The sequence below is a fragment of the Scyliorhinus torazame genome, chromosome 9 (genome assembly GCF_047496885.1).
Source record: "Scyliorhinus torazame isolate Kashiwa2021f chromosome 9, sScyTor2.1, whole genome shotgun sequence".
In the NCBI taxonomy this organism is placed as follows: domain Eukaryota; kingdom Metazoa; phylum Chordata; class Chondrichthyes; order Carcharhiniformes; family Scyliorhinidae; genus Scyliorhinus; species Scyliorhinus torazame.
The window spans coordinates 98356703-98381008 of NC_092715.1; the positions used below are offsets into that span (position 1 = coordinate 98356703).

Here is a 24306-nt window from a genome sequence, read left to right on the forward strand (position 1 = left end):
TTGACGGCCCTGTTGCTGCTCCTCTGACTCACTCAGGGGAACAGGGTGTCCTGTTTAACCTTCATGGCGTCCAGCAGCCTGGCCAGGTTGGCGTCCCCGAAACGTGGAGCAGGTTTACATGGTGCCATGGTCGTGTGTTGCCTGGGAGTGAGTTCAGAGTGGGCATTTATGAACAGCTCCCCCTTGGTAGTGGGGAGCTGCCGGGTGCGGTTCTGGCTAATCAGTGTGTGGGACAGCCATTTCCGCTGTGAAAGTCATGAGGGACCATTGTAGCCACGTAAAATGGCTGCGTTCCGATTAATCTGGCCAAAACCCAGTTTGAAATGGCTAACCCGAAAGACTGCTGGGAAAAGCAGCTAACGAGACACAAGCAGGAAGCTGCAGACAGTATTGCATATTTGGCTCTGGGGAAGTTAGCGCAGATCGATACTCAGGGCTATCAACAGCCCATCAACCCAGGTATTCGCAGTTACATTCAGGACTGTTTGCAGCCCATCTATTCAGACATCCACAGTTAAATCGGCTATCCCCGGGAACAATTGCAACATATTAGCAACTGAATACCGGGCCAGACCTGTCGGCGCCTGCAGTGGCCGAAACAAAGACAGGTGAGCGACCACCCCCCGATCGAGGAATCGCCTCACCATTGGACACATCGACCCCAGGGATTAGGGACAAATCCAATCACTTGGGACTCAGGGTCAAGGGCCGCCCCGGGAGGCGGGAAGCCCTTGGGCCCTATACAAGTGAGGGGCCAAGTTCAGATCTCTCTCTCTCTCCTCTTCACCTGCTCGAGACCTTCGCAAGAACAGCAACCGGCAACAGTAAGTTTGAATCCAGCGATCGCTATCCGGTAGAGACACCTAGCCACCGACCTGTAGCAGCCTTTTGAATCCCGCGGGCCAGGTCTGATTGGACAAGCCATTCGTTTCCCTGACCTGGTGGGCTCTTCCTAAGTTAAGTATTGGCCAGTAGTGATAGGTTTATTATATAGAAAGTAGTATTAGTGTATTAATATTGCTTGTTGTATATAATAAATGACCGTTGTTTTAATCCTTACTAAGCGGTGTGCTGTATTATTAATCATAACCTGAACTTGAACCACGTGGCGGTATCAGAAAGATACCTGGCGACTCGTGAGCAAAGGTGCCGTAATCAGAGCCAATAGACTAAAGCTAAGAAGAGCAACACCATTTGCGGCATTAAGTGCCGTATAATACGGACCACAGTCTCGCCGGCTCAGCCAACAGGAAGTCGCGCCCAATATGACACTTAGAACTTTTATCGTTAAATTGCACTGCACAGCACTCAAACTAGGCTTGAGAACTAACACTGAAGAATAAACAACGTGGTTTTGTCTTCATCAAATCCATCTGTTACAAGTATATTTGTCTGTGACAGAATTGATGAGAGTGACAATCACATTGTCAAATTTCACCTTCACACAAAGGAAACTCTCCATTGTGTCATCTGGCATTATCAATGTGCTCAGTGGAATAGATTAAGTGCAGATCATGAAGCTCAGAACTGGGCATCCATCATGTGTTGTCGGCTGCCTTTAGCAGCAGAGCTTTTCCCCCCATAATATTTAACCATATAAATACATGGCTATTAGAGCAGCTAACAGGCTGATTGTTAGCAGTCAGTGATTGCTAATCTTTTGATTTCCCCAAATCTCTCCACCACTTGCAATGCACGAGTCAGGGATGTAATGGTTTAATCTCCAATTGCTTGAGTGGGTTTAGCTGAAACAATACTCAAGAAGCTTGGCACCATTCAGGGTAAAGCAATGTGTTTGGTTGGCACCTCATCCACCAGCCTGAACATCCACTTGCTCCACCTCCCCTGTCAATGCAGTATGGACTTTCTACCGAGCTCATTGCAGCAACTAGTCAAGGTTTCTTTGGCACCAAAAAGCAAACCCAAAACATCCAGAGGATAGAAAAACAAAGGCATTAAGCGCGTGGAAACTCTATGAGCCCACTCCAAGATTCCCCCTCAGTCACACATGGTCAGACTTTGACATATATTGTCATTTCTTCATCATTGTTGGAACTTTTCCCTAACAATATTGTTGCAACACCTTCAACACTCAGATTGCAGCAATTCAAGAAGATTTAGTACTACCTTCTCAAGGGCAACAAGAGATGAGTAATATACACTGAGCTTATCCATAACTCCCACATCGGGAGAATGAATTCGTATAAACGGACCTGAGATCATTTATAGAAATTATGAAGGAAAAGTTTGCATTGTCTTCATTACTAAACCTCCTCCTCGACTTTGCTGATGCCTGATTTGTTGGAAGATTCATTACTGTTATTGTGGAATAAAGCTACAGCTCGTTCTGTTCACCTCTAGTTTAGTGTACGTGTCAGAACTTGAAAAAAGTACTTTAAAAAACACACAAGTTAATTTCAGCTTTTAATGAGAACTTTTCCCTCGTCTCTCTGTAAATCTTAGCTTTGATTGCAATGACTCCCAACTCAGATTATGTAGTCTTCCTGAGCCTTACATTCTCATTTATTAAGTATTCAAACCTACTAAATTTCACCATATCAAACCCTGGAGATTAAGAGAGAAGGTCAGCAGTAGTTTAAGTTTATTTTTTTCTCGATTATGCAAAACTCAGGTATTATGACTCATCAATAATAATAATCTTTTATTATTGTCACAAGTAGGCAGATATCATCACTCCATTAGGTCCGATGTAACACTCCAAAATCAATGGAAAGAGGCAAAAGGTGTGAACCTCATTACTGAAGCCTGTGTTATTTTGTAGGAACTGAAAGCTAAAGAAATGTCAGCCTTGCTTGGGCGGTAGGTAGCATTCTTGCTCTGACTCAGAAGATAGTGGGTTCAAGTCCCACTCCAGCAATTTCGGCACAAGATCTAGGACACGATTTACGAGCTTCGTGGCACCCAACTTGGTGATGTGACAAGACCATTGAATGTCATGAAGGCCTCTCAGGTGATTAGCATCACTTGAAATGTCTTGCAAGATTCAACGGAATCTCACAAGACGTTGCAATCTGGATCTTGACCTCACTGGACTTGATCCATGGCTCAGTTAAATCAGTTAAATAGGATGGAGGTGTAGCCTTAAGTAGGTGCTCTTTCCAAGGCCGGTGAAGATTTGATGGGCTGAATGGCCTCCTTCTGCACTGTAAATTCTATGATTCTATGATTCTGTGTCTGCATCAGGTTCTCCTGGTGCCTGGTACCTAATGGCTGGGCCTGGGTGACATTTAGCACTAGTTTCCACAAGCGTGAACCAGCCATAAAGGCATGTAGTGGGGAGGGGGGGGGAGGAATCTCAGGTCATTTGAGGACCTTAGGTGGTCGGGCATTGCCAGGGTTGCACCCTAGCACTCCCACTGTAACCCAGGCACCATTGCTGGGCTGATGCTCTAATCTACTCAACAAAATGCCTGGTATTTTACGTTATCAGTTCAAAGAATTAGAGCTAAAGGTTTATCACACAGCACAGAAGCAAGACATTCAGCCATTGAGTCTGGACCAGCTTTTTTAAACAGCAGATGAGATTCAGTGACCATGTTGTGCCTGGCGCAGATCCGGGTGAGTAGCGGGAAAGGCCAAAATTGAGATTTGTGCGGGGCGCAAGCCATTTTGCGATTCATCCGGCCCGTTCCCAATGGCAAGTTCCCAATCATGCCCAGGGGGCAGCTGATGGCTATTTCAAATGAGGGATTAGCCTTCTTAGTTATGAGAGCACTTCACACTCCTCAATTCTCAAGTGCCTCCTCAGGGCACACGTGTCATGCCTCAGAGGATGATTAACGCTCTCTATGTCCAGTAAACATTAATGCCTGAACAGTGTGTCTGAAGTCTAGAAGCTTCAACAGCATAGAGGCTGCTGCCCGAAATCAAGCACTAAAGAGCAGGGCTTCAGCGCTGTGGATCTTCTTGCGACCAAAGGGTAAGTTGTGGATGAGTGGAGGGCAACTGAGCACGATCTCCCTAATGTTCCCAGCAGATTATGATATGCCACGCAGGTCCCCACAGTCTGTGGTCCAGGTGCTCTTGTGGCCAGGAATGAGTGTGCACAACAAGGTTTGCCATCACAACTAGCTTGCTGGATGGCACACTGAGAGAAGGCGGGACCCGTATGGGTGAGGGAGGCATGGGGGAGTTGAGGGTCCCGGCGTCTCGGTCTCTCTCCTTCTCCAATTCCTTACAGATAGAATGATGTCTGTTGGTGTGGATCCCGTGGAGGCTGCCCTCACATTACTTGTGGCAGCCAAGGCGGGCAGACGCCATAAATGGTTGCAAGGCCAACACAGGCTGGAAGCAGTATCCCCATGTGCAAGAGACCGGCGCACACCCTGAAGACCCAGCTGCCCATCAGGCTGAGAAGAGACCAGAAGGGGAGGCCAGCGAAAGTTCAAGGTGTACAGGCATCATTGGCTATTCAATGAGATGGCAGACAGCATGTGCCGCAGAAGACTCTTCTGGGGGGGGCAGCACGGTAGCAGTGGTTAGCACTGCTGCTTCACACGCCAGGGTCCCAGGTTCGATTCCTGGCTTGGGTCAATGTCTGAGTGGAGTCTGCATGTTCTCCCCGTGCCTGCGTGAGTTTCCTTCGGGTGCTCCGGTTTCCTCCTACAAGTCCCGAAAGACGTGGTTGTTAGGTGAATTGGACATTCTGAATTTTCCCTCTATGTACCTGAACAGGTGCCGGAGTGTGGTGATGAGGGGATTTTCACGGTGACTTCATTGCAGTGTTAATGTAAGCCTACTTGTGCCAATAACAAAGATTATTATTATTAGAGTCCGTCTCAGCAGGGAGACAGTGTGGCACATGTGCCACGTCCTTGCAGACTTGGCACTCTGTGGAGGAGGAGGACATCCCTTCCCGGTGGACATGAAGGTCACTGCAGCCCTGAGCTTTTACGGCACCAGGTCATTCCAGGGATCGTGTGGGGACCTGCATGGCATATCATGATGTACAGTCCACAGGTACATTGAGAGGTTACAAATTCTCTGTGTGCCCGGCCATTCAACTCAACTATATCAACTTCCAGCTGGACCAGCCCATCAAGATGCCTGGTCTGCAGGATTTTCTGCCATCTTTGGGATGCCCCAGGTTCAGGGGGCGATTGATGGCACGCATGTCACCCTGCCAGCACCAGCGTATCAGGGGGTGCTCTATATTAACAGGATGAGATTCCACTCCCTGCCATCGGCCAACGTATTGGGACCATGAAGTGGAGGTAATAACTATTCTGCCAAGGAGACCCCCACACACATACATAAATATGTATATACCTTGGTCTTTCGATAAGATCATGTGATGTCCAGAAAGGATGACTTGATGTTGAGAAATCAATACGAATGTGCAGTTGTAGTTGGACAAGTGTCTTTTACAACGAGTGGAATGACAGACATGTGAAATGCACTGACGAATGGGTCGAATAGCTGCTGAACAATATGGTTAAAATGGCTACTGCTGTAACAGGCCATTTTTGATTATCAAGGCATTAACACATACTTTTTAGGAAAATGATTTGACAATGATTGGTTGGAGGGAGTAAAACAAAATACGATGAAATTGATTAAGTTGATTGAAGGATTGGGTAACTAAGGTGGGGGATAATACTGGGGCGAGATTCTCGCCTACCTGGCAGGGCGGGGGCTCCCGGCGGGATGGATTGGCGTGAACCACTCCAGCGTCGGGCCGCCCCAAAGGTGTGGAGAAAGGGGCCAAGCCCTCACCTTGAGGGGCTAGCCCCGCGCCGGATGCTTGGCGCGCCGCCAGCCGGCGGGAAAGACCTTTGGCGCCACGCCAGCCGGGCCCGAAAGGACTTCGCCGGGCGGTGGAAGTCCGCGCATGCGCGGGAGCGTCAGCGGCTGCTGATGTCATTCCCGTGTATGCGCAGGGTGGTGTCTCTTCCGCGTCGGCCATGGTGAAGACTGTGGCCGAGGCGGAGGGAAAAGAATGCCCCCACGGCACAGGCCCGCACGCGGATAGGTGGGCTCCGATCGCGGGCCAGGTCACCGTGGGGGCAGCCCCTGGGGCCAGATTGCCCCATGCCCCCCCCCAGGATCCCGGAGCCAGCCCACACCGCCTAGTCCCGCCGGGAAGAGAGGTGGTTTGATCCTCGCCGGCGGGACAGGCATTCCAGCAGCGGGACTTCAGCCCATCGCGGGCCAGAAAATCGCCGGGGGGGGGGGGGGGCTCGCCAACCGGCGCGATTCCTGCCCCCACCGAATATCCGGTGCCGGAGAATTAGGCAACCGGCGGGGGCGGGATTCACGCCAACCCCCGGCAACCCCCCTGGAGAGTCCCGCCCTGATCTTTACAAAGGTGGATCAGGCGTACTTCACTTTGGGGGGGGGGGGGTATCTCCCAGGTGATCAGGGCCCCTAGGTGGTCGGGCCTTGGGCACCCCCGATGCTACCCAGGCACTCTGGCAGTGCCACCTGGACACCCTGGCAGTGCCACCTGGGTGCAACCCTGGCACTGCTAGAATGCCCAGGTGGCACTGCTGGCCTGACAGGGAATGTGCCAGGCAAGGCTGTGCCAAGGTGCCCAGGTGACATTTTGTCCACAGCGGGGATTGGGCTATAGCATGCCTTCCCCTTATGAGCTGGGGTGCAGGGTTTCAATTACCTCCTTATAGGTGAGTTGGGGGCTTGGGGGGTCCGGAGGCCGCGGTGGGGGAGTCTAGAGATCGGGGCGCCATTTAAAAATGGGACTGAGTGCGGCCTTGGTGGGGCATACCTCGCTGAGGCCCCGAAATGAAGCAGAGTCCCGTTTGATAGCGGGGCCATTCTCGGCACTGTCAGCTCTGGGAAACACCAGGCTAAATGTGCTCAAAATGAGACTCCTTTCCATTTCCCTCCACAGCCCCCCTTCCCACCACTGTGGCTAACGATGCCCCCTCTGTGTCTCCCCAGGCAATGATCTTCCATAATCATCAGGAGAGGGCCCAGATTGGCGGAGGGGTGCTGGACTTAAGTATCCTCACCTCCTTCGAGGAGCGTGTCCTGGAGGTTACAGAGGTGGCTGTGAACAGGGCGGTAACAAACTCGGACGCCACAGAGGTGGGGAACCACCGGGCTCCACCCGGGGGACTTATCAAACGTGAGTACTGATTGCCTTACTGACTGACCCATCCCTTCCACTGACTACACGTCAATTCTCCTGCAGGTCCTCCAGCCGACGGTGCCAGTCTATCCTAGGCCTCTCCAGCCTCCCAGGAGACTTTGGAGACCTTGGAGGAGAGCTCCAAGGATGCCACCGTTATAGTTGCGGCACAGTTGACATCCCCATCCTCCACCAGCGCAGATACACACACCTCGGTGGGAAACGTTAGTGGACAGGCTTCGGGGGCTCAATCGTGTGAGCACCACACTGCTGCTGAGGCACATCAGGGGGAGGCAGGAACCCCCAGGCGAGATAGAAGTCAGAGGTCTGCTGGATCCCAGGATCCAGCTGAGACCCAGCCTGATGCTGAGCCTGTGGAACTGAGTTGCCTGGAGCTGTTGGAGACGATAGGGAGCAGCAACATTCAGAGGGAGATGTCAACGACACTCCAGCAGATCCATAGCCACTTGTAGAAGTCCCAGAGTCTGCGGATGCAGGAGATGTCGCCGACAATGAGTGGCACCGAGGCCAACACTGTGACCGCAGCATTAGTGAAGATGTCCAAGATATTATGCAGTCGGTGATTGCCATGGCTCAGGGTCTAGGCTGAATGTCCAACTCACTGGGGGATGTCACCCAGTATCAGGCTGATTTTGATGGAGTTCTGTGGGACATGTTCCGCTTTCAGATGGGAATGGCCGAGGCGTTGCGGAGCTTGTCCCAGCCGCAGGTGGGCACTGCAGAGCATGTCAGAGTCAAGGAGGAGCATCGCTGAGGGCTTCGACACTATGGTGCACGCCATGGGGAACCGCCAGGACTGGCAGAGCCAGATGATGCAGGGGCAGCCGGGACTCAAACCAGCTGCCCCTCCGTCCCAAGGTGAACATCAGGGCCCTATGGGCACCGAGCGGGAGGAGGGGGCCCTGGGTGCCAAGCAGGACCCATCCCATGGAGTGGCGACGGTGGCCACCCGCTTCCCCGAGTTCCACCCCTCTGACGAGGCTACATCTCAAAGACTGCACACGGGAAAGGGCGGCACGGCTGTCCATGTGCCGCTGACAATTGAGCCGGGGCCCTCTGGCCCCAGCGCCCCAGAGGACGCCCACCAGGGGCATCGAAGGCCACGGGACGAGATAAGCAGCTGGCCGCCTCTACTTTCGTGTGCATCCTTGGGAGACACCTAATGTATTGGTAGAGCTAGGAAGGCCAAGCATATTGAGGATCACTGAGGGCACCGGGAGAGGGGGAATAGGGGTGGGGTCAGTAGGGGGTGGGGGTGGGGGGCGGGGGAGAGAATGGGGCAGCACCATAGGGAGAGTGGGGGATTGTATTGCACCTTAACCACCCTTAAGCACAACCATTATCACGCCTCTTTCACTTTCTTCCGCAATGCACGACGACCTCCGAACCCTTGGCCCCTCTTTCCAGGCATCCCCCCATCCCCGGGCACACCACGTGCAGGTGATGGGTGTGAGCAAGCACTCAGCAGACAGCAGGGGTCAGACTATGACATAGATTGAGGAGCACTGGCACTTGAGCGAGAGCGTAACTAGGCTGGAACATTGCGTCCAGTGTGAATTTCGGATGACAAATTACATTTAAAAAACCATGCACGATTTAATGGATCTGTACCACAGAGAACAGCTTTATTCTCTGGGATTATGATAAGATGTGGTGTTAACTGCTGATTTGAATCACTTTAGTGTAGGATTGGGTTAGGATATGTTGGTGAGAGAATGGGACTTTATTTATGACTATTTAGTATAAAGAGGAAACATGCCACTTGTTTGTCATGGAATGTTTTCTTCTTGGGTCTGGGGAAGTAACTGATGGAACTGTGTCGCAGTTTACAACCCATAAAGCAGGGGTTGCAAACATAGGGTGACATGATTTGCATCCCTTAGCCAAATGGAGGAGTGAATTTGGAACCATTTCTGAAAAAGGAGGGATGGGGACTGAGGGATATAAGTTGAGAAACCATAATTTCCGTTGACATCGTGTTACCATGGCTTCTGGCCTATGATTCTTCTGGTCACAGTTCAACATCACTTCAAAGACAAAGAGGGACATTGTCTATGCTGACAACACCAAGATTTCCTGGGACCTTGAGAGATGAGAAACTTCTGTGTTGTTTTCACTGCTTGCTGTTAAGCATATGTAAAATCTTGCTTAATAAATTCCACTTGATTCATAAATACTAGTTATTGTACCTTGTAGGTCAAGCCAACTGAGGACCCTAGTGTTAGAAATAAAAAATTCAGACCTTAGCGTTTGTTTTAATTATAAGTTTAATACCCGAAAACCTGAACCACTTCATTACTTTAGCCCTTTGTATGCCTCTCTTCATTCTTTCTACCAAAATGTATCAACTCACTCTTTTCTGCATTGAATTTTATCTGTCGTTATGACCGACCAGCCCAGAAGGCTATCTAAGTCCTCTTGAAGTCCATTCCCATCTTTCTTTCTGTTTACTACACTTGCAAGTCAAGTGCCATTTGAAAATTTTGAATTTGTGTTTTATAGTTCCGAGACTAAGTCATTAATGTACATCAAAACAATGGTGGGATTACTACTGCATGGGGAACACCATTATAAACCTTCCTTTTAATAATCTTTATTATAGACACAAGTAGACTTACATTAACACTGCAATGAAGTTACTGTGAAAACCGCCCATTCGCCACATTCCGGCACCTGTTCGGGTACACAGAGGGAGAATTCAGAATGTCCAATTCAACTAACAAGCACATCTTTAGGGCAGCATGGTAGCATAGTGGTTAGCACAATTGCTTCACAGCTCCAGGGTCCCAGGTTCGATTCCCGGCTTGGGTCGCTGTCTGTGCGGAGTCTGCACGTTCTCCCCGTGTCTGCGTGGGTTTCCTCCCACAGTCCAAAGATGTGCAGGTTAGGTGGATGGGCCGTGCTAAATTGCCCTTAAGTATCCAAAATTGCCCTTAGTGCTGGGTGGGGTTACTGCGGATAGGGTGGAAGTGTGGGCTTGGGTAGGGTGCTCTTTCCAAGAGCCGGTGCAGACTCGATGGGCCAAATGGCCTCCTTCTGCACTGTAAATTCTATGATTCTATAAGTGGGAGGAAAATGGAGCACCCGGAGGAAACCCACGCAGGCACGGGGGGAATGTGTAGACAGGGACCCAAGCCGGGAATCAAACCTTGGGCCCTGGTGCTGTGAAGCAGCAGTGCTAACCACTGTGCTACCGTGCCACCAAACTGAGAAACAGTCATTCACCGCAACTCTATTTTCTACCCCAGCTAATTTTGTATGCAATCTACTATTGCCTCCTTTACTCCAATTTTGCCCACACACCTAATGCATGATACTTTATTAAACATCTTGTGAAAGTCCATAAACACAACATGAACTACATTGCCAGCATCTACCCTCTGTTATCTCTTCATTAAAAAAAAATCAAGTTAGTCAAACACAATGGGCGGGATTGTCTGATTCTGAGGCTAAGTATTGATGCCGTTGGAAACGCCGTCGCGTTTCTCGACGGTGTCAACACGGCCCCAGGATCAGCAATTTGGTGCTGGAGCGGTTCACGCCGCTCCAGCTGCTGATCCGGCCATGGAATGGGCGCTGGGGGATGCACACATGTGCAGTGGGCCTGGCGTGAACCCGCACATGCGCAGTCTCACCAGCGCGATTTCCGCACATGCGCGGTGTCTCCCTTGTCCGTGCCGGCCCCGTCCCAACATGGCGCAGGAGTACAGGTGCCGACGTGGAAGAAAGGAGGCCGGGAGACAGAGAGGCCAGCCCGCCGATCGGTGGGTCCCGATTGCGGGCCAGGCCACATCGGAGACCCCCCAGGGGTCGGACCCCCCCTCAGGCCGCCTCCGGACCCATCAACGCCGAGGTCGCGCCGGCTCAGAGCATGTTAGAACGGCGCATGTTACGCTCGCTCGGCACATCCGGGCCGGAGAATCACGGAGGGGGGCCGTGTAGAGCGGCCCCGACCGGCACCGCGCCGACCACGCCGGCCCCTTTGGCGAAGCGGAGAATCGCGTCCTGGCGGCGTGGTGCGATTTGCACGGCCCGCCGGCGAGTCTCCAACCCCGAATCCTGCCCAACATTTCCCTTAACAAATCCATGCTTGCTGGCTCTTCTTTATTAGTCCATGCGTGTCCAAAGTGACTACTAATTTTCTTCTGCATTACAATTTCTAAAAGGTGCTCTATCACTGATGTTAAATGGTCTGTAATTGTTGGCTTATCCATCTCCCCATTTTGAACGAGATTCCAGCATTTGCAATTCCCAGTCCTTTTGCTCATCACTCTAAAATCTGAGGAGGATTAAAAATTGAGGCCAGTACCTCCATAATTTCTACCTTTACTTCCCTCAGTGAAATAGGATGCACCCTATCCAAATTGAGTGACTGGTTCACCTGAACCCCTGCTTGCCTTTCTAGTAACTCCTCTTTATCTATTTTCATCTCATCCTCTATCCTGGCAACATCCTCATTTAGGATTTAGTTGGCAAAGTCCTGTTCCTTTGTAAATATCAATGCAGTTTGCATTTTGTACCTCAGCTATTTCCTGTTTCCACTGTTTTAGTCCCTATAGAGGGTTACAGAGAAAAGTGCCAGGCAAGGTGCCTGTGGAGCCTCCTCTGCTTCCCCTGGCAATCAATACAAATAATATTCCATTAATATAAGGGACACATAAGGACCAATGTCAGAGTGGGAGGTAAATGTCAAAAAAGGAAGAGAAGTGAAACAGCAAAAGACATGTGAGTTTGAAATACTAATCTGAAGAATGGGGTGAGTTTGAAAGACCGATTATTGCCACCCCCCCCCCCCCCCCCCCCCCACCACATTCTTTGGCCAAAGCGATGGCAATATACATTTTTATTGACACAGAGAACATCGATCCTACCAAACAAAACAGAGCTTTCTTTGCACTAGGTCAATCATTGAATTGGTGTTTGTGCGACTTTGCCATGTGCAAATTGGTCCTGCACTCCATTACACAGCAACACTGACTATACTTTAAAACTACTTACATATGTAATACACTTTCAAATATACTGAGTTTGTGAAAGGAGCCAAACAAATATAAGCTTGTTCAAGTTCTCTCTACTCATGGAATTTCTCTAATATTTCTGATGCAGCACTACCATCTAGTGGTTTGAGAAAATTATTTCAGCGATAACAAAAGTCAATCCTTGCATTAAAGCTTTATCCAACAGGCTGTGTGGATCACTAATCACAATTTCTGAAGTAATTAGAGTGGTTCACTTAAGATCTTATAAAGCAATCCACTGTAGAACTAATGGTTATGGACCGTGAGAAATTGGATACCTCAATCTGGGCTTGTTTGCTACAGCAGTCCTTTAAGAGAGCACTTAAACAGTCTCTAGCTATGTGCTACTGTAACACAGGCTCAAATTTATAATCAGATATTCTTACAGTATTGGTTGCAAGGCAAAATTCTCAGGCTTAACGTGTTTTGACTGCCTACAAAGTGTGCTTGTTAATGATTTAGCACAATAGCAGCAAATCATTGTACTTATAAGTCTCTGTTTCATTTACAAATCTACTGTAAAATAAAAATCCACGTTCTGCATTGGGACATTTGCCAAATACTGCATAGCGTATGTGAGAACTCAGGCATTTCAACAGTGTTGCCACTGATATACTGCCATAGAAGTGCAGATTGCTTGGAAATCAAAAGCAAAGAAATAGATGGAATAATTAGAAAGGGACTTCCAAAAAAACCAAAACATTTAGCTGATTCAGTTTATGTCAGTGTTCATGCTCTATGTGAGCCTCTTCCCGCTCTATTTACTGCATCTCACCCAAACAATTCACTGCACGATTCAGCGAGCACGTTGTGTCCAGCGCGGATCATGGCACAATGGGTGAATTCGGTGAGAGCCCAAAATTGTGCTCCACGCCAGGCTGATCGTAAGTCACCCGACTTGCTCTGCCCGGCACGATCTGGATCTTGCCCTCATTAGGCTCATTTGAATACCCAGATGCCATATGCGCCTGGTGCCCGGGAGTCAACGCCAGGGTGCCGTTTAGTACTGGTTTCCACAAAAGTGGACCAGGCATAATGGCACCTCGGGGGAAGGTGGGGGGCTGTCTAGCAAGCCAGCAGAGACACTCAGATGTTCGGGGAAAGGCAGGGTAGTACCTTGGCACTCCCCTGGAATCTGGGCACCTTGGCACTGCTAGCCTGGTGCCCTGACAGTGCCATCCTGACACTTCCAGGGTGCCTGGGGCACTGCCAGGGTTCCAGGCTGGCCATGCCAGGGTGCCCAGGTGCCACCTCTCTCCTCAGCTTAACCTTATTCTTATGCCGTTTTTCTTTTAAATATCCAAGAACTACAAGCTGGCTAAGCAGTGGATGTATACAAAGAGGAGAATGATGAGGAAGTCACAGCACTGTCACTTGATTTCACCCAGCCAGCAGTTCACATACAGACACTGCACACCAACCTAGTGGATAGATTACAGCAGGATTTGTATGTGTTGTGACAGCAGGCATGAGTGCACTGCAGCCAGGTAACCAAGGCAAGGGTAACACAGGTGCAAGCTTGGCAAAGGACACAGGTTCTACTACAGAGGACTCAGATGAGGGCGTCAGTGTAGCAGGATAAAGAAGACTGATGGGCATACAAAGAAAAACATTTGGTACAATGACAGACCTGCCAGAAAACCTGCAGTCAATGTCAAGGCACATGGAGGAATCAAGCACCAATTTGGCACAAGACTTTTAGCAGAGCTTGGAGACTATCCTTTTCAGCGTGGAAATACTTCATAATCACACATGCAGCATCCAATAGTTAATGCCTCAGCTTCCATTGCAGCACTAGTCTGTGCGTTGCAGTGGAAGCTCAGGCTGAAGGCATGCATGCTCAACTTGCTGCCATGCAAGTTCAGAATTAGCCATCATGTTATTTCATACACGATGTTGCTCAATTGTGTGGTGGGCAGAACATCTTCTTGGAAAATATAACTCACGCCACCACTGCACAGTAGAAGCATAAAACAGCTCGTTTAACTTGTTGTTCAAATCTTTGTGAAACTTTGCCAGTGTAATGCCAGGTGCATCAGCTTTACGTCCAAATGATTGGCTGATGAAATCAAACAACATTCCTACTGTTTGCAATAGGCAGAATATGGACCATACTCAAACAGCTGAAACTTCCAAACCCCCCAAAAATGCATCTACTGTTAGGTGTGATTCTGAAATTGGCAGCATCTGCTGAACAATCCTGAGTGCACTAACAGCTACATTCACAACTAATTTAAGATAATCAGTCAAGCTTGTAACTTGGCTCATTTCCGCTTGCTAAAAGCAACACACATTCATATACATCCATTTTCTGCAAACAAAAGGAACATGTTCGAGCCTTGGATCTTTCTCAAATTACCCGGAAGCATGGGGAGCCTAAAGTTGCCCATTGCTTTCTCCTTGGCAATGCTGTAGCCAGAGTTAACGTGCCAACAATCAGCACCCCTTTTCTCTTGTAGTATAGATTGTCGTGATTGCGCCCAGGGTTTTCTTCACTAAAGGAAATGTTTCCATTCCTCTGTGCACTGGCCTCTGCTTTCCGGCCCATCTACTTGAATAGGAGATTATTAGGAGGCCTGCTGGTAAATTCAGAAGTTGAATTTCTTGTTTTCGGGAAATGAAGGGGGTTTAGAAGAATAAGGGGAGATCAAATCGAGGTAAATAAAATGATAGAAGGTATGGATAAAGTGGATGTGGAGCGGATGCTTCCTCTTGTGGGACATTCTAGAATGAGAAGCCATAGTCTCAGGATAAGGGGTAGCAAATTTAAAACAGAGATGAGGAGAAACTACTTCTCCGAAAGGGTCATGAGTCTGTGGAACTCACTACCCTAGAGTGCGGTGGATTCTGGGACAATGAGTAAATATAAGGAGTTAGACAGATTTTTAACTAGTAGTGGCTTGAAGGGTTACGGAGAACGGGCAGGACGGTAGAGTTGAGGCCATGATGGGTTCAGCCGTGATCGTATTGAACAGTGGATTAAACTCGAGAGGCTAAATTACCTACTCCTGATCCTAGTTATTATGTTCTAAGAAAGAACTATTCTGTCTAATTCCACCATCCAACTCTTGGTCTGTAGCCCTGTAGGTAACAGCACCTCAAGCATAAATCTGATGTTCTTTATGAAGGGGTTTCTTGATTAATAAGGGGATCAGAGGTTATGGGGAGAAGGAGGGAGAATGGGGATGGGGAACATATCAGCCATGATCGAATAGTGGAGCAGATCCACTGTACCGAATGGCCTCATTTTGCTCCGACATCATACGGCACTTCATTTGCAAGAATTTGTGAACCAGTCAGTATGTTTGTTCCATCGCTTCTGACCAATATCAAACTTGACAAATTAGCAATCCTGCAAATAGCATGCGTGATTTGTGTATTATGGGTGCACTGCAAAGTGACTGACATGGTGGAAGTCTCCTGCTATACCCTAGAATTAATCAGTAGCAGAAAAATTTAATGACATTTTCACTTTTGCTGCCATGGTAAATGCAATCCTAGCACTGGGCTTGGGTTCACAGTTCTGGTTGTAAATGTGAATATGGCTCCTCTGGAGCCTCAGGACTAAAACACTGGCATAAATTTGGAGAAATTAAAGGTTCTAACTCTATAAACTGTGCTGGCAGGAAATCTGTGACAGGACTTGCGGCCTTGACGCTGCTGGTTTATTTGGTGGGCTTCCTGTTCAGCCAAATATTGTGATTTCCTTCGGGAATTCCATTGTGCTGCTTTTATAGATGAAATGTCAAACTGTCCTCCCTCACAATCCTTTCCAGGAGGAGCGTGGGCTTCAAGTATAAATGGCAAAATGATTTTACTGAGGTTTTTAGCAAAAGCTCCTATACACAACTTCTGCAGGGTTCATTTAAAATTCTTCTGATACCTGGTCCTGGAAAGTATGCCTACTTTATTGAGCTATTCCTCAGAGGTGAAGAATTTTTAGAGAGATAATATTATCTCATTCTCCTTTACTTGCTTGCATTCTTACTGGGTGGGCACTGTCACAAGACTATGTCACTTCATTTTTGAAAATATGGGCTGGATCCTGCACCTCACAATGCCGCAAATATGAATTGTGATCGGTCGGAGAATTGGGTGTCCTGCAAATATCGAGGTCCGCACCCAGCGCCGGCGGAGCAATGCAAAACTGGCAATTGCATGGATTTAAATCTGATTAGTGGGTTCGACACAGTCTGCTCTGCTCTTCCGCGATGCTCCGCCTCTCTCAGGCGGAAGTCACACGGGCACGAAATACTATAAGTGTTTACAAACGTGGGCGGAGGGAGAGCAGGAGGCTAATAAAACACTGAAAAACCATTGAAAACTATCGGGCTTCATAGAATCATAGAATTTGCAGTGCAGAAAAAGGCCATTCGACCCATCGAGTCTGCACCGGGCCTTGGAAAGAGCACGCCACTTAAGCCCACGCCGCCACCCTATCCCTGTAACCCAGTAATGGACGGCTGACTGGGCCTGGGGCTGCCGTGAGGAGTGACTTGGTACCAAATCCGTGGACTCGTGGTGTCCTCCTTGGGATCAGGGCCGCACCTGCTGCTGTCTGTCTTATAAACTCACCCCTTTAGTGCTATTTACAGGCTCCTGGCTGCTCACACTTTTGAGTGCTGCATCTGTCCTTTAAATGCTCAGGAAGCCTTTGGTCATCTGGGAGCCCACCCATCTGCCCCTCTGGACACCCTCGTACCCCAGCTGTGTCAACAAGGGGATGAGTGTGGCCAATCTCAATCAGGAGTCCACCAGATGTTGATACTCCTCAGAAATGCTGCCCCACGTCTATGTGGAGTTTGCACATTCTCCTCGTGTCCGCGTGGGTTTCACCCCCACAACCCAAAGAGGTGCTGGTTAGGTGGATTGGTCATGCTAAATTTCCCTTAATTGGAAAAAAAATAATTGGGTACTCTAAATTTATTTTTTAAAAAGCGCTGCCCCACTGCAGAACAACCAGGGGATCAGCAGAGCTCACCCTAACCAGAGGACACATGCACCATGGCCTTTGGAGCCCTCCATGTTTCCCCTCTGGATCACCAACTGTCTCCTCCTTGTGAGACTGGCAGTGCTGACTGCCTCTGCCACAACCACCCGGGCAGTGTTCAGGAGGGCAGGCTTGAGTCTGCGGCCCACCCTGGGGAATAGAGTGTCCTTCTGCTCCTCACTGGCATAGAGCTGTGGGTCCACCTCTGGCTCCAGACCTCGGCAGGCAGGTCTTCTCTGAGCCATCTCCATGGCTGCAGTGAGTATGTGGTAAATGGTGGGCTTAAAAACAGTTTCAGCTGCCAGGCTCTTTGGTGCTAACTCCGGCCCCAGCAGTTAGAAACATCTGCTGGGCCAGGAATTGCTCTAAATTCGTGTCGGCAGAGTGCTGATCCATCTGCATGTCCTGACTCACTTACCAAATAGCGGCCCCAACAGGAACGCGAATCGCACGCAATTCAGTCACAGCGGGAACACTTAGGGTACGATCTACCGGCTGTGTCGCCCACGAACGAGAGTGTGATGAGGCCAATAGATGGCAAGGGAAGCCTCCCGTAGGCTTCCAAACAGCCAGTACGCCTCCTGAGATCAACCTTGACTACGTGAGGCGGCACAATCAGGATCCCGCCCACAGTGGGCGAGACCAAGCCGCGCACGCCGAAATACGTTTTAAACCCACAGGCGTGTTCACCCGGGATCTACCGGCCTCTTGGCATCGACCAGCCAGGTGCCGTTCAGTACTATTCCACACAAATGTGAACCAGCACCCGGGGGGGCTCCCGGGCCTTCGAAGGCACCTGGGTGGTCAGGAAAGGGCAGAATGGCCACCTGGCACTGCCACCCTGGCACTCTCAAGGTGGCACTGCAAAGCCAGCAGGGTCCAGGGTGGCAGTGCCAAAGTTCAGGACCTGAGGAGGCCCATGGCCCCTCAGGTTGGAGAGTGGATATGAAGGGTGGGGAGTGCAGAGGGAGTATGAAGGGGCCGCTGGAAGGTTGAGGGAGGTGAAGGGTTGGGGTCCTAGAAGGGATGCAGGCCCGAAAGTGGGCATGGGAAGGCAACCCTATAGCGGGGTATCAACACTTGTGTGTGGGTGCGTTGTGTGTGGGGGAATGCCCATATGTGTGGGGGGGTGACATTGCCTTTGGGTGCTGTGTGTGGGGGACCCACAAGCTCACTTAGAGATTGGGGCACCCTTTCAAAATGGTGACCCGATTTCTGAGGAGCCCGCCTGGCCAGTGGGTTCAGCTACCCGGTGATGAGTGTGGGCTAGCCCAGTGAGAAACTCCCCAGAGCCCAAAACAGTGACTAAGTATGGTTAGATAGCGATGGGGAACTCACCGACTCCAAGCTGGGGAGAAACCCCCAGCCAAATGACACTCAAGACATTTTTCCATCAGATCACGCACTTAGCCTCGGAAACAGAGTATCCCGGCCTCTGATTTTTCAATTTTCAACTGACTGGGAATATTGTAATTTGAAATGTGACAAAACAATCTCGTAGAATGATATGGCTAACATCCAAGGTAAAGATGAAAAACAAACAAACCACCCTCAAGGGAGTGCAATGAGAGAGACATTTCCTATAATTGCGGCACAGCAGAGTCCCAGGTTCAATTCCAGTCTTGTGTGACTGTTTGTGTGGAGTTTACACATTCTCCCCATGCCTGCATGGGTTTTTTCCGAGTGCTCTGGTTTCCTGCCACAGTCCAAAGATGTGTAGGGTAGGTGAATTGGCATTGCTAAATTAGTGTCCAAAAGGTTAGGGAAGGTTATGGGGATAGGTTGGTGGAGGGTGCTCTTTTAGAGGGTCGGTGCAGAATCGATGGGCCGAATGGCCTCTGATGTGTTGGGCAGGTTGGTTCGATGTGGACTGCATTCGATGCAGGGAAGCTAGAAACAGGCGTCTAACACTGGAGAAGATCCAACACTGTTTTATTCAACGATAGAACTGATCTACATATTCAGCTGTGGGTTGACACTATACTGAACTGACCAGAGACCTTATAGTAGCCTGACCAGACTTACTAGCTACCGCATGGTGTTTGCACTTGCTAGCTCGTGGACTCTGACTGTCTCAGTGTCTGGGTCCCGAGAGAGCAGGAAACCTAGTGTCCTCTGGCTTTATAGTGGTAGTGTCCTGTCTGGTGATTGGCTGCACTGTGTTGTGTGCTTACTGGTCATCCTGTGAGTCAATCACTGCCTGTCTGCATCTCATTATATACATGAGTGGATATTATGACAGCTTCCTTCTGCACTGCAGAGATTCTATGATGATTCAAAGACCCATCAAAACTTGTCATTGTTTAATACATTAAAATGCAAATGGATATTGAAAGAATAGCTGCCAGGCAAACCCACCCAAAACCCCTTGCAAATACACTATAGGTGATGTATAACAGACCAGGCTGTAGCCAGAACAATTGCAATAAAGACTTCAGCAGAAGAAAGAGGCAGAAAGCTCTCTGTCTCTTTTGGAACAAGTATATTAACTGACTCGGAAGCCAAACAATCCAGTGCACCGAGATTTTGTAATAATGAGAACATCTTCTATATCTGACTAGATCAGCTAATCCAAGTTGGCCGCAACATTTAAAAATCTATGTCACAGAGACAACCAAAGGTCACGTAACCATGGATTACTTAAACTGTTTTTATTGGACTCTGATTTCCCTTTTTTCTAATACCTGTGTGTGTGATTCTGTGATTGGACAGTATTTGCAAAACATTCCTGAGTGCGCTAATCATTACGCGACAACCAAGTTAAGAATATTAGTTGGGCTTGCAGTGTGGTGCGCTTACACATGCTAGAATTTATGGATGATTTTATGCCCGCATTCCCTGCGAGAGTAAGAGAGTAAGAGTAACATGACCAGGGCTCAAAATCTCACGAGAGCAGGGAAACAAGATTTTGCCGACAAAAATTGTGGTGAGTGGCGGTGGGGAGAATCATAGAATCATAGAAGTTTACAGCATGGAAACAGGCCCTTTGGCCCATCCAGTCCATGCCGCCCAGTTTTTACCATTAAGCTAGTCCCAGTTGCCCGCACTTGGCCCATAACCCTCGATACCCATCTTACCCATGTAACTATCTAAATGCTTTTTAAAAGACACAATTGTACCCGCCTCTACTACTACCTCTGGCAGCACATTCCAGACACTCTCTACCCTCTGAGTGAAGAAATTGCCCCTCTGGGCCCTTCTGAATCTCTCCCCTCTCACCTTAAACCTATGCCCTCTAGTTTTAGACTCCCCTACCTTTGGGAAAAGATGTTGACTATCTACCTTATCTATGCCCCTCATTATTTTATAGACCTCTATAAGATCACCCCTAAGCCTCCTACACTCCAGGGAAAAAAGTCCCAGTCTATTCAGCCTCTCCTTATAACTCGAACCATCAAGTCCCGGTAACATCCTAGTAAATCTTTTCTGCACTCTTTCTAGTTTAATAATATCCTTTCTATAATAGGGTGACCAGAACTGCACACAGTATTCCAAGTGTGGCTGTACCAATGTCTTGTACAACTCCAACAAGACGTCCCAACTCCTGTATTCAATGTTCTGACCAATGAAACCAAGCATGCCGAATGCCTTCTTCACCACCCTGTCCACCTGCGACTCCACCTTCAATGAGCTATGAACCAGTCCTCCTAGATCTCTTTGTTCTATAACTCTCCCCAACGCCATACCATTAACTGAGAAGGTCCTGGCCTGATTCGATCTGCCAAAATGCATCACCTCACATTTATCTAAATTAAACTCCATCTGCCATTCGTCGGCCCACTGGCCTAATTGATCCAGATCCCGTTGCAATCCTAGATAACCTTCTTCACTATCCACTGTGCCACCAATCTTGGTGTCATCTGCAAACTTACTAACCATGCCTCCTAAATTCTCATCCAAATCATTAATATAAATCACAAATAACAGTGTACCCAGCACCGATCCCTGAGGCACACCACTGGTCACAGGCCTCCAGTTTGAAAAACAACCCTCTACAACCACCCTCGGCCTTCTGTCGTCCAGCCAATTTTGAATCCAATTGGCAACTGAGTTTCAACTCAGTCCTGCTCGGGATGCTCTTTAAAGATGGCGAATTAATTTCTGTGGAGTCAGCCTTAACAACTCTATCAGACCCCGCCCTGCCAGACTGGCGGTGTAAACCACACCCCTCTTGATTTTCTTCTGCCTGAGTGGCTGAGTGGCGATGGAATTTAACCCTGATAAGTGTGCGGTGGTACACTTTGAAAGGAGTAATTTGACAAGGAAGTATACTACGAAAGGTCTGACACTGGGAAGTTCAGAAGAACAAAGGGACCTTGGCATGTTCGTCCATAGATCTCTGAAGGCAGAAGGGCAGGTTAATAGGGTGGTGACAAAAGCAAATTGGACACTCGTTTTATCAATCGGGCATACATTACAAAAGCAGGGAGGTCATGACGGAGCTGTATAGAACTTTGGTGAGGCCAAAGCTGTGTGCAATTCTGGCCGCCACATTATAGGAAGGATGTGATTGCACTGGAGCGGGTGCTGAGAAGATTCACCAGAATGTTGCCTAGAATGGAATATTTAAGTTATGAAGAAAGGTTGGATAGGCTTGGGTTGTTTTCTCTGCAGCAGAGGAGATTGAGGGGTGACCTGATTGAGGTATACATGATTATATGGGCATGGGCAAGGTGGATAGGGAGCAGCTGTTCCCCTTAGTTGAAGGGTAAGTTACGAGGGGACACAATTTCAAAATGAGGGGTGGGGGTTTTAGGGGGGATTTGACGAAAACCTTTTTTACCCAGTGATGTACCGTCAATTACCATGAGACGAGAATGGTGAAACAATCGAGGCTCTATTGCACAAGATGTAGTGCCTCCTGCAGCTGGAGCCAGAATGGGAGCGGCGCAGGCGAGCTTATACTTTTATACGCCGCCTGCTGGGAGGAGCCAGCAGGCAGGGATTTACCGTAGTACCTTTAATACAAAGGCAGTGCCGTAATACATACAATATATCACTAGTGGTGTTTACCACATTCACCCTCTGTTTAAAAAAAAGTCCGGCGGGAGTGAAGAACAACATGACAGATTAAGTCTGTCGGGGGCTTTGACCCTTGATGCTCGATCAATGACTCCAGAAGCGAGATTGGATGACAATTGAAGGCTTTATTGGACGAGATGTTTCCCGCAGCAGCGCAGGTACAGAATGCAGCTGCTAGGGAGACCCAGACTCTTATACTCCGCCTTACTGGGTGGAACCAGCAGGCAGGCTTCACCAATGATCTTCCTGTCTCAGGTACCTCCCACACCAATGATCTTACAGCCTCAACCTAGGTACCGTAATACCCCTAATACCGACTACCACAGTCACCCTGTTAAAAAAGAGTCCGGTGGGGGTGGTGGTCTCGCGTCATACAGTGGTAGAGGATATGGTGGTACCTGTCGGTGGTACAGTATTTTGCCTTATTACATGTCACAACTATTTACAGTATTCATTTTACATGTACATATCAGAATGAAGCAATTAGTCGATCGGGGGCCCTGGTCGTCCTTTGTGATCGTCGCTGTTTCGGCGGTGATGCAGGCGCCGGCTCGGGCATCCGTAACTCCGGGAGCGTGACTTTGGCTTCTTCGGTAGCTTCATCACCCCTGGGTGGGACCAGTGGAAGAACTGATCCACCTGGGAAGGGAGCAGCCCGTGGGGTGCGCCGGTGGGAGGGAGGGTGGGGTTGGTTGGGGGGGGGGGGGGTGGGGAATCCAGCAGGCGCCAGGTCCCATAGAGAGACCGTATACTACCGGCCGTCAGGGTACGCCACGTAGGCGTACTGAGGGTTAGCGTGAAGGAGGTAGACCCTCTCGACCAATGGGTCTGACATGTGCGCCCACACGTGTTTCCGGAGCAGAATGGGTCCAGGAGCTGCCAGCCAGTTTGGGAGCGAGGTCCCTGAGGAGGACTTCCTTGGGAAGACAAGGAGACGGTCATGAAGTGTTTCGTTTGTCGTGGTACACAGCAGAGATCGGATGGAGTGGAGTGCATTGGGAAGGACCTCCTGCCAGCGAGAGACTGGAAGATTCCTGGACCGTAGGGCCAATAGGACGGTCTTCAAAATCGTTCCGTTCTCCCTCTCTACCTGTCCGTTTCCCCGGGGATTATAACTGATCGTCCTGCTCGAGGCAATGCCCTTTCTGAGCAGGAATTGACGCAGTTTGTCGCTCATAAAGGAGGACCCCCCTATCGTTGTGTATGTAGGCGGGGAAAAGATGATGAGTCTATTTGACCATAAGGAGCACAGCGAGTGAGCCTGTTCTTGTCCTCTACATTATAAGGTTGTTTGGTGAGACTTCCGGTTGCAGCTATGCAGAGCTAAGTCGCACGTTCGGCAGCTCCCGCTTGGAACGGACTTTTGGGCTCTTTTCAGGGCCTCCAACGGAATTTCTTCGACATTTCCCGGTGTGGGAAGAAGACTGCAACATTCCCCCGACAGTGCATGGCTTGGACCAGGAGCGAGGCGACTAAAAAAGTGGTGGTGAACCCAAAGAAAGTGCGAGGGAAAAAGAGCAAGATGGCGGCGGGCGGGGACCAGGCAGCGTGGATGCAGTGGGCGCAGGAGCAGCAGGAGGTTATCCAGCGCTGCTTCAGGGAGCTCAAAGCAGACCTGCTGGAGCCGATAAAGGCTTCTATTGGTAAGCTGTTGGAGACCCAGACGGCCCAGGGGGTGGCGATCCGCGAGGTCCGACAAAAGATCTCAGATAACGAGGATGAGATCTTGGGCCTAGCGGTAAAGGTGGAGGCGTACGACGCGCTTCACAAGAAATGGCAGGAACGGTTCGAGGAGATGGAGAATCGGTCGAGGCGGAAGAATCTGCGGATCCTGGGCCTCCCAGAGGGGATGGAGGGGTCGGACGTGGGGGCCTATGTGGTCACCATGTTAAACTCGCTGATGGGAGCGGTGTCCTTCCAGGGGCCCCTGGAGCTGGAAGGGGCCCATAGAGTGCTGGCGAGGATGCCCAAGGCTAACGAGCCGCCACGGGTGGTGCTGGTGCGGTTTCATCGGTTCGCTGATCGGGAGTGCGTACTCAGGTGGGCCAAGAAAGAGTGGAGCAGCAGGTGGGAGAACGCGGAGGTTCGAATGTCAGGACTGGAGCGCGGAAGTGGCGATGAAGAGGGCCGGGTACAACCGGGCG

General features: G+C 49.5%; 1 protein-coding gene across 5 annotated transcripts in view; it reads right to left on the bottom strand.

Annotated features, from left to right (window-relative positions):
* mctp1a (multiple C2 domains, transmembrane 1a) overlaps positions 1 to 24306 on the bottom strand; it is a 1185582-nt gene that overhangs the window by 297619 nt on the left and 863657 nt on the right. The window lies entirely within an intron of this gene.